Raw genomic sequence first — 11,849 nt, forward strand, 5'->3', positions numbered from 1 at the left:
GCAAATATGATTGTAGCTTCTTTATCAGCCACAGCATTAAGCCTGGATGTGTTGGCGTACGCTATAATGGGGTATTTAAAAAGGCCCCGTATATACATTTAAATTCCGTGCAAAGGAAAAGAATAAACATTATCGAGGGATCCAGACAGGCAGACGGCACTCATAGAAGGTTGATCAGTTGTTATTCTTCTTCAGAAAATGTTGCTGACTATTTCCCCCCCTGACATTTCTGAAAGGTCCTGGATTGGAGTTATAGACAAAGTTATGAACAGTTCATCCCCACCTACGGCCACGTTTGATTCAAAAATGGCCCTCCGGTGCTATGGAGAATTTAGTATTGGGGCTTCATGGATTTTCAAGGAAAGGAAAACTGTGTGCACAGTTAAAACAAAAACAAAAAACCACCACACTGGGCCAAATGCACCAGCAATGACCCAACCAGAACAAAGTCTCTCTGGCCTGGCTAGAATGCTGTTGGCTCACAACGCTGAACAACTTGTTTTGATGGTCCACTGAAAAGTTATGACTCATCTCTGGGTGAACAGTCCTGAGTATTGTGAGAAAGAAATGTCTATCCTTTACTACGACAACACATTTATTTTATATTTGGCTGACAACGATGCACCAATGCACGGTTTCATCCAGTTCTGCAGTTAACTTGTGTTTCCCTTCTCTCTCTCTTTCTTTCTCTCTCTCTCTCTCTCTCTCTCTCTTTTTNTCTCTCTCTCTCTCTCTCTCTCTCTCTCTCTCTCTCTCTCTCTCTCTCTCTCTCTCTCTCTCTCTCTCTCTCTCTCTCTCTCTCTCTCTCTCTCTCTCTCTCTCTCTCTCTCTCTCTCTCTCTCTCTCTCTCTCTCTCTCTCTCTCTCTCTCTCTCTCTGTCTCTCTCTCTGTCTCTCTCTCTCTCTCTCACACACACACACACACGGTTGGAAAGCAGACGGACTGACCTGCCAAGCCCAGGAAAACAACTGCAGCCCGTCAAAACAGCCACACCAGTGCAGGACATGTTGCAACACTTCACATAATTCATTGGGCACAACTACATTTGCCAGCAAAGGCGGGGTTTTTTAAAAAAATTTCATTTGACCAAAATCAACACGATGCGCTTCTTACGAGAACATTCTGGTGAAGGGTGAAAGGAATCTTAAGGCAGTCTGCTTGTTGTGTGTCGAGTAACGGCTTTGTGTGGCTTGTACTTAAACCATGATGTTGCCAACCAATCTGGATTCTTCTTGGACTGAAGCGTGCAGAGGATGTGAAGGATACTTTGGACTAAGCAGTGGGTGCTTACAAGAACACAGAGTTGGAAGAGACGTTGGAGGTCATCTAGTCCAACCCCTGCTGGAGCAGGAGAGTTACTCTATACCATTTCAGACAAATAGCTGTCCAATCTCTTCTTAAAAACCTCTGCTGGAGCATTAACGGCTTCTGGAGGCAAGTTGTTCCACTGATGAATTGTTCTCACTGTCAGGAATTTTCTCCTTAACTCCAGGTTGCTTCTCTCCTTGATTAGTTTCCATCCGTTGCTTCTTGTCCTGCCTTCAGGCACTTTGGAGAATAGCTTGACTCCCTCTTCTTTGTGGCAGTCCCTGAGATACTGGACCACTGCATCAAAGTTCCTCTAGTCCTTCCTTACTAACAGTCTCTCCCATAACATGTAATCCGTAATGACCTTATTAAGTCACCCACCAGATAATAAGCACATGCTTGTGTGAATTATCCTGCACAGAAATGTCAACCCCCCCAAAAACCCCACCCTACTTAGAAGATAGAACTTATTTTTCCCCCAGCTTGATAGTTACCTAGTCCATGCTCTGATTATAAAGGATGAAGAGTGGAATCTATTAATTAGATTGCCAAGGTGATTGCATTCATCTCTCTCTGAGATTTGCGTAGCTTATTTTGCTTTCGATAAGACGGCAAAATCCTACAACCAACAGGGAGGCAGGAGGGGGTCAAACAGAAAAATAAGCACTTTCCGTCCCTCTTGTCCCATTTGACAATTATCCAGCACAGGCTGTATAATCTGGTGTGGTCTGGTTCAGCTCACAACGCGAAGATTCTCCTGGATCTCCTTCATCTCAACCAAATTGGGAAGAACTCTTGAGATGGAGGAATCAGCTCAGGATGAGCTCTTGTGAGCTCACCCACGAAGACCCCTGGAGGTGAATGAGACAAATCAACAGAAAAGAGAAGAAGTTCAAGGTCTATGGAGATTCTCAATGGTTGGGAACGGTTGTCCCAAAGGTGCTTTTCCAAAAGGCAGCTGGACTTTCTTGAGGTTTTTTTTTTCGCCTTGAAAACATTTCACTTCTCGTCCAAGAAGCTTCTTCAGTTCAGCTCCAGCTTCTTCAGCTCTTCTGTCCTAATTTATGAGTTGGATAAATTACAGAAAGTGAAGGCAACCCAATTGCTTTTTAGAAACCAGCTTTCCCAGATGTGGGAAGCCTACATACTGCAAGCTTCATATTGACCAGTTTTCCCAATGCTGAATGTGCTTGCTACATACTGGCCATGATTATGAGGCTTATGGTACACTATATTTGGACGTGAAGGAAACCCACCAGAGATTCTTTCTTTCTTCTTCTTTCACTCCTACTGATTTCGTGGTGTCAAAGATGCTAACATAAAATAAACCATGGCTAGCGCTTCATTTCTTTTTGATTGAAAATCCATACTTTCACACCGAGCATCTCATACAAAAACGTAATGAACCAAATGCACAAATTACAGCCTCCAAATATGAAGAGACATTGTGAACACAGTTACAACTCCACCTATGATTTTAGAAAATTAATTTTAGAAATACACCAAACCCGAGTACTGCCATATTGATCAAGGGCAGGAGGCTGGACTAGGAGACCTCTAAGGTCCCATCCAGTCCTACGATTCTGGGATGCTATGATTCTAATTTGAGTGGTGGTACAGGTCAGAGTCAAGGATCTATTTCTGGAGGGCATCTGTTGGGAGAACATTAGATTATAGTTCGTTAGCCCAGGAGTTAATTCAGAGGTGTGTCTTTATGGAACAACTGCGTAAACGAGATCAAATCCAATTCGTAGGGTTTGTATAAAATGCTTTGTAAAAGTTCATTAACTGGTAACAGTTTCCCAACAGATTATGGAGCACGGTACGCTGGAACAGCAATAAAAATGGACAGCAATGAAGACATTTTCTACAGGATAAATACTATATTTTTGGGTGAATTGCATGCTATCGATGTCCCCCCCCTTAGCAACCACACAGATATGTTTTCCTGATTGGTCCCCTAGCTGGTAGGCTAACTACTAGAAGCTCTAAAATACAGATCTAGACCAGAATCGTGATACTCTGCAGTGGAAATGTTTGTTAGAGTAGTTCCTAACTGCACATCCATTTTAAAAATTAACATTTAGATTAAAATTTAATTCTCTCTCCTTCCCCCCACCCCCTTAAACCAGTCTGGTGCTGTTTTGATTTTTCATGCTAGCTGACTTGACTAAGGTCAAGTTAGCTAGCAGATGTAATTATTCTACAAATGCATCTGACTGTATGTATTATAAATAACAACACATTTGCATTTTCCCTCCCCTGTTTCTGATAAGGATGATGATCCAGAGATGGCTGACATGGAAGCCTTTTTAATGATAGCACGGGGAAGTATTAATTAGAACTTTGCTACTTCAGAAGCAGCGTCAACAACTTCTCTGGCAGGGTTGATTGCTTGCTTGGGTGGCGATTCTAGGAAACAAAGAGACTAAAAAGACAGACATGGGATCTGTGTTCCCGGTCTTGTAAGAATGACAAGGAGAACTCTTAGGTCGAAAAGAAGAGTAGACGATCGTAGGTTGTGACCGGTTTGTCCCGTAGGAAGACCTGAAGAGATTGGACCAAACCGAAAGAAGAGTACGAGTGTAGGAGACGACCCTAGAAAAAGGGAGACGTGAGGGCGAGAAGGAACTACTCGACGAACTAATCCGATCATTAACCTCCTGCGTGGATGGAAGCAAACCACTGGGTGATGAACGGTTGCAGGAATTGGGAACGTTCGGTTTAATGAAGAGAAGGACTCGGGGTGACATGATAGTAGTCTTCCAATATTTGAGGGGCAACATTTGAACACGATCTATTTTGACCTGGCACGGAGAGGAAGCACGTGGACCGAAATGGGCTTGTGTTCGGGGATCAGTTCAGTGGCTAATGCAGACAATTAATTGAATGTGATATGATAGCAGTGTTCCAATATCTCAGGGGCTGCCCCAAAGAAGAGGGAGTCAAGCTATTCTCCAAAGCCCCTGAAGGCAGGACAAGAAGCAACGGGTGGAAACTAATCAAGGAGAGAAGCAACCTGGAACTAAGGAGAAACTTCCTGACAGTTAGAACAATTAACCAGAGGAACAACCTGCCTCCAGAAGCGGTGGATGCTCCAACACTGGAGGTTTTTTTAAGAAGAGACTGGACAGCCATTTGTCTGAAACGGTATAGGGTCTCCTGCTTAATTGGGGGTTGGACTAGAAGACCTCAAACATCCCTTTCAACTCTGCTATTCTGACTTTATCTGAATTTTACCTGGGTTCTTTCTGGGCCTGAGCTGAAGATAAACCACTTATCCCAGCAACCTACATTCTATCTTGGTCTCATGACTTCATTGCTCCTTCTTGCTGCAGCAGTCAGCTCAGCCACTGTGCACCGTGACTCATACATAATTTTCTCCTGTCCCAAGGGACGTACCTAGGATGAGCATACATTGCCTAACACATTGCTCTGTTACCTAACCTGATGTTCTCCCAATATGTTGAGAATAAGTCCCAATCAAGCCGGTGGAAATACAGGCCCCTCTGTGTGTTGAGGGCACCAGGTCGAGAAAGGCCATACCAATGGGCAAGAATAAGAAAATGACTCTTTCTACTTATATTGTGACACCCTCCTTACCCTCGTCTCTGTTCTGCCTCCCTCCGCTGCTCCTTCACCAAAAGAACGAAGCCCATTCCCTTCTGGCACTGATGATGTTACCTAGCTGGGTAACGAAACGTCTGCAGGAAAACCATCACGCTCAAGAGAACGCCAAGGACCCCACAGATCAATACAAATATTCCCTTGTATTGGTACTTGTCTCTACATCCCAGAGTTATTTCCATCAATAAAACTCTCCCCGGCAGTCAGTAGCTAAGCATGAAGGTGCCCTGGGTGAAAAAAGGAAATTTTAATCTCTAGAGAGTCATAATGGTCAGGGGTTTGGAGAAAAGAGGGAGGCTGGAGGCTGTGTGATAGCACCCTTCACTCCCTAAACCTTAGCCACGTTTTCAAGCAGGTTGCAGCAAAAACAGATCAGCAAGAAACAATATCAGTGACTCAGCAGTCTGCAGTGGTGATCAGCGGGGGATTTGTGCAGAATCATCAATTCTGTCCTGCTGGCGTTCTCTTCCTCCCCCCCCTCCCCTTTTTCCTAGAAGAGGAAGTAGCTTGTTCTATTCATACTTAAGAAAAATCTTTTCGTAATTGACCACAGAAGGAAGGAAGGAAGGGAGAAAGGGAGGGAGGGAGGGATGGAGGGAGGGAAAGGAGAGAGGAGAGGAGAGGAGGAAGGAAGGAAGGAAGGAAGGAAAGAAGGAAGGAAGGAAGGAAGGAAGGAAGGAAGGAGAAGAGAAGAGAAGAGAAGAGAAGAGAAGAGAAGAAGGGAGGGAGGGAGGGAGGGAGGGAGGGAGAGGAGAGAGGAGAGGAGAGGAGAGGAGGAAGGAAGGAAGGAAGGAAGGAAGGAAAGAAGGAAGGAAGGAAGGAAGGAAAGAGAAGAGGAGAGGAGAAGAGAGGAGAGGAAAGAAGAAGGAAGGGAGGGAGGGAGGGAGAGGAGAGAGGAGAGGAGGAAGGAAGGAAGGAAAGAGAATAGAAGAGGAGTGAAGAGAAGAGAAGAGAAGAGAAGAAGGGAGGGAGGGAGGAAGGAAGGAAAGGGAAGAGAAGAGAAGAAGGGAGAGAAGAGAAGGAAGGAAGAAGGAAGGAAGGAAGAAAAGAAAGTAGTTTAGAAAGATAAAAGAGACGAGACAAGGGACTTCAGTTGTCAGTATGAGTCCCTTGTTGTCCGTTGCCTCTTGCTTGTTTAGCAAACAAGGAGACCTCCAGCAAATGCAACAAATCCTTGAAACTGACAAAGCCAAGTAGCATTGGGTGGAACCCAGGCCAATTAAGTAATCGACGAAAGAGACACTTGCTGTCACTTGAGAATCCACGCCATCTTTCTAAATGGATGTTTTCTCGCACAGGACAAGACATGCAATTTTTTTCAGCCCCTCCTCGCCCCCCCCCCCCTGTCTATCTGAAGTGGGCACGGGGAAAAAACCCCACACAAATTATATGGCCGTGCAAATGGGGAAACTCCCTTTCTTTCTCCATTGTCAGGATCCCATTGAAACGGGTTTGCTTTCCAAAGTGATCTCATCTCCCACCAACAATGATTCCTCATTCGAACTGGGCAGAGACCGAGTGGTTTTGGCGCGCTCGAAGTTTTGTAAACGCTAAGGGCAACAGGTTTGTGTGCCTGTTCCTTTTCTTAAAAGCAACGTCCTTGAAAGAGATAGAATATCTTTAGGTCGCCTCGTACAGGGGACTTCAGATTTCTTTCTTTGGCCGTGCAGATGCTTAGCTGACACCTTTTGAAAAGAAACCCCTTCAAAATCTCACCCACCAGGGAAACGAGCCAGCTTTAATCAAGAATGCTCACCGTAGTTCATTTTAATTGTTTCTCATTATGGCTCTCTCTCTCTCTCACCTAAGCTACTTCCAAGTCCTTGTCTTGCTGTCTTTGCAGCTGTTATAGAAATGCTCCCCCCCCCCCACAAAAGAATTTTCTGAACATATTAAGGAAACGTCAACGGAGTTCACTCCGTCTTGAGAAAGTCCTTGTAAGAAGATGCGACGGCTCGCGTCATTTTGAAACCGACTAAAAGTCCCAAAGAAACAACAAACCTGGGACCTGTAGTGCTCTTAGCAGCAGAGCTTGCAAATTTCCTTAGGAGCGTGGGCATCTCATCGTGGCATACAGTCAGTCCTCGAATTACGCCCCAAACTTTTGTTGCCAAGCGAAAGATTCGTTAAGTGAATTTCGGCCCCATTTTACAAAGCTTTTGTGCCAGTTGTTAAATGAACCAGCGCATTCTCCAGTTACGAACACGGTCGTTAAATGAAACTGGCTTCCTCATTGACGTTGCTTGTCAGAAGGTCGCAAAAGGGGATCACAGGACCCTGGGACACGGCCACCGTTGTAAATATGAGTCAGTGGCCAAGTGTCTGAATTTTGATCACGTAACCCTGGAGATGCTGCAGTGGTGTACGTGTGAAAAATGGCCAGTTTTTCAGTGTAACGTTGAACGGGTCACTAAATGAAATGTTGTAAGTCAAGGACTACCTGTATTCAGTAAGCTGCAATTAAGCAAACCGGGGTTGAACACAATGTATTAACCTGGTTAGAGAACAGATCAAACCGATGAATTTAGGAACAAACAAAAAAACGTGCTTATTTTTATGCTTCTTGGAGAGACGGATTTACACAGGCCTGGTCTTCTGTTTGATTCTACCTACCGTTTTTCCGTCAAAAAGGAGTGAAATCACTTTTCAAATATGTGATTACTGATTGAGGCAGTGAAAGAGTTGCTGATGGCCTGGGCATATCTCTGAAATACAATCACCCAGCCAGAGAATGGGACACTTTGGTCTTGAGAACAGAGAACGTCAATCCTGTATCAAAATCCAGTTTTACAGCCAAGTCTGGGAAGCTGGAGATTTGCCTGTTTTGTCCGATTGTGCAGAAAACTCTTCTCCAATTCCTGATCAGCTCTCTCTCCCTTTGAGAGGGAGGTTTCAGGGGTTCCAGAGATCGTTTATTTAGATTGTTTTTGAACAATATTTGGAGCTGTGTTTCTTGCTGTAGACAGGCAAGGAAGGATCCTAGTGTTTCACTCCTTCCTATTTCACCCTCCTCGTTTGCCCACACTATGGAAAAACCGTGCCCTTGGTTCTCCTGGGATTTATCTGAGATGTCTTCAGCCAGAGACTGCAGTCAACTGAAGTGACATTCGTGCAGTGATAGGACACACACACACACACACACAACACTCTCCCAAGGGCATCTTTTAACTCTGGCAGAGGCATGGACTCGACGGCCAATACAAATTTCGCCAGCCTGCCCTTTTCTTTCTTGAAGCAACATTTGAACACGATCTATTTTCCATCCAAGTGAAGGGGGAAAAATATTTCAGGATGGATTTTGACCTGGCACGGAGAGGAAGCACGTGGACCAAAATGGGCTTGTGTTCAGGGATCAGTTCAGTGGCTAATCCAGACAATTAATTGAATGTGATATGATAGCAGTGTTCCAATATCTCAGGGGCTGCCCCAAAGAAGAGGGAGTCAAGCTCTTCTCCAAAGCACCTGAAGGCAGGACAAGAAGCAATGGGTGGAAACTAACTAATCAAGGAGAGAAGCAACCTAGAACTAAGGAGAAACTTCCTGACAGTTAGAACAATTAACCAGTGGAACAACCTGCCTCCAGATGTTGTGGGTACTCCATAAGTGGAGACTTTCAAAAAGAGACTGGACAACCATTTTTTTGAAATAGTGTAGGGTTTTTTGCTTGAGCAGGGAGGTGGACTAGAAGACCTCCAAGGTCTCTTCCAACTCTGTTATTCCGAATAATGCTTCAATGGGAGGAAAAACAACTAGGATTCCGGGGCATTTAAGAATTCTTTTTATTTTGGGCGTATTGACACAAAGCATTGTGTCTAGCAGAAGGGGAGAAAACCTCACAGATAAACACTTTGGAATAAGATACCCAAATTCAGCTACTCCTCCAAAACTGTGTTGCTTCAACCCTTTAAGTAGTTTCAAAGTTGTCAGCACCAGAATGAAAACTTTCCATTGCCTCACACAATCAGTCAAGAAAACTCAGATCATGTTGCTTAAATNAAGAGAAGAGAAGAGAAGAGAAGAGAAGAGAAGAAGGAAGGGAGGGAGGGAGGGAGGGAGGAAGGAAGGAAGGGAGAGGAGAGAAGAGGAGAGGAGAGTAGAGAAGGAAGGAAAGAGAAGAGAAGAGAAGAAGGGAGAGAAGAGAAGGAAGGAAGAAGGAAGGAAGAAAAGAAAGTAGTTTAGAAAGATAAAAGAGACGAGACAAGGGACTTCAGTTGTCAGTGTGAGTCCCTTGTTGTCCGTTGCCTCTTGCTTGTTTAGCAAACAAGGAGACCTCCAGCAAATGCAACAAATCCTTGAAACTGACAAAGCCAAGTAGCATTGGGTGGAACCCAGGCCAATTAAGTAATCGACGAAAGAGACACTTGCTGTCACTTGAGAATCCACGCCATCTTTCTAAATGGATGTTTTCTCGCACAAGACAAGACATGCAATTTTTTTCAGCCCCTCCTCGCCCCCCCCCGGTCTATCTGAAGTGGGCACGGGAAAAAAAACACACACAAATTATATGGCCGTGCAAATGGGGAAACTCCCTTTCTTTCTCCATTGTCAGGATCCCATTGAAACGGGTTTGCTTTCCAAAGTGATCTCATCTCCCACCAACAACGATTCCTCATTCGAACTGGGCAGAGACCGAGAGGTTTTGGCGCGCTCGAAGTTTTGTTAAACGCAAAGGGCAACAGGTTTGTGTGCCTGTTCCTTTTCTTAAAAGCAGCGTCCTTGAAAGAGATAGAATATCTTTAGGTCGCCTCGTACAGGGGACTTCAGATTTCTTTCTTTGGCCGTGCAGATGCTTAGCTGACACCTTTTGAAAAGAAACCCCTTCAAAATCTCACCCACCAGGGAAACGAGCCAGCTTTAATCAAGAATGCTCACCGTAGTTCATTTTAATTGTTTCTCATTATGGCTCTCTCTCTCTCTCACCTAAGCTACTTCCAAGTCCTTGTCTTGCTGTCTTTGCAGCTGTTATAGAAATGCTCCCCCCCCCCACAAAAGAATTTTCTGAACATATTAAGGAAACGTCAACGGAGTTCACTCCGTCTTGAGAAAGTCCTTGTAAGAAGATGCGACGGCTCGCGTCATTTTGAAACCGACTAAAAGTCCCAAAGAAACAACAAAACTGGGACCTGTAGTGCTCTTAGCAGCAGATCTTGCAAATTTCCTTAGGAGCGTGGGCATCTCATCGTGGCATACAGTCAGTCCTCGAATTACGCCCCAAACTTTTGTTGCCAAGCGAAAGATTCGTTAAGTGAATTTCGGCCCCATTTTACAAAGCTTTTGTGCCAGTTGTTAAATGAACCAGCGCATTCTCCAGTTACGAACACGGTCGTTAAATGAAACTGGCTTCCTCATTGACGTTGCTTGTCAGAAGTTCGCAAAAGGGGATCACAGGATCTTGGGACACGGCCACCGTCGTAAATATGAGTCAGTGGCCAAGTGTCTGAATTTTGATCACGTAACCATGGAGATGCTGAAGTAGTGTACGTGTGAAAAATGGGCAGTTTTTCAGTGTAACGTTGAATGGGTCACTAAATGAAATGTAAGTCAAGGACTACCTGTATTCAGTAAGCTGCAGTTAAGCAAACCGGGGTTGAACACAATGTATTAACCTGGTTAGAGAACAGATCAAACCGATGAATTTAGGAACAAACAAAAAAACGTGCTTATTTTTATGCTTCTTGGAGAGATGGATTTACACAGGCCTGGTCTTCTGTTTGATTCTACCTACCGTTTTTCTGTCAAAAAGGAGTGAAATCACTTTTCAAATATGTGATTACTGATTGAGGCAGTGAAAGAGTTGCTGATGGCCTGGGCATATCTCTGAAATAAAATCACCCAGCCAGAGAATGGGACACTTTGGTCTTGAGAACAGAGAACGTCAATCCTGTATCAAAATCCAGTTTTACAGCCAAGACTGGGAGGCTGGAGATTTGCCTGTTTTGTCCGATTGTGCAGAAAACTCTTCTCCAATTCCTGATCAGCTCTCTCTCCCTTTGAGAGGGAGGTTTCAGGGGTTCCAGAGATCGTTTATTTAGATTGTTTTTGAATAATATTTGGAGCTGTGTTTCTTGCTGTAGACAGGCAAGGAAGGATCCGAGTGTTTCACTCCTTCCTATTTCAGCCTCCTCGTTTGCCCACACCATGGAAAAACCGTGCCTTGGTTCTCCTGGGATTTATCTGAGATGTCTTCAGCCAGAGACTGCAGTCAACTGAAGTGACATTTGTGCAGTGATAGGACACACACACACAAACACTCTCCCAAGGGCATCTTTTAACTCTGGCAGAGGCACGGACTCGACGGCCAATGCAAATTTTGCCAGCCTGCCCTTTTCTTTCTTGAAGCAACATTTGAACATGATCTATTTTCCATCCAAGTGAAGGGGGAAAATATTTCAGGATGGATTTTGATCTGGCACGGAGAGGAAGCACGTGGACCGAAATGGGCTTGTGTTCGGGGATCAGTTCAGTGGCTAATCTAGACAATTAATTGAATGTGATATGATAGCAGTGTTCCAATATCTCAGGGGCTGCCCCAAAGAAGAGAGAGTCAAGCTATTCTCCAAAGCGCCTGAAGGCAGGACAAGAAGCAATGGATGGAAACTAACTAATCAAGGAGAGAAGCAGCCTAGAACTAAGGAGAAACTTCCTGACAGTTAGAACAATTAACCAGTGGAACCACCTGCCTCCAGAAGTTGTGGGTGCTCCATCAGTGGAGACTTTCAAAAAGAGACTGGACAACCATTTTTTTGAAATAGTGTAGGGTTTTTTGCTTGAGCAGGGAGGTGGACTAGAAGACCTCCAAGGTCTCTTCCAACTCTGTTATTCCGAATAATGCTTCAATGGGAGGAAAAACAACTAGGATTCCGGGGCATTTAAGAATTCTTTTTATTTTGGGCGTATTAACACAAAGCATTGTG

Source organism: Protobothrops mucrosquamatus, unplaced genomic scaffold, assembly GCF_001527695.2.
Source record: "Protobothrops mucrosquamatus isolate PMUCROS unplaced genomic scaffold, P.Mucros_1.0 scaffold1252, whole genome shotgun sequence".
NCBI lineage: Eukaryota > Metazoa > Chordata > Lepidosauria > Squamata > Viperidae > Protobothrops > Protobothrops mucrosquamatus.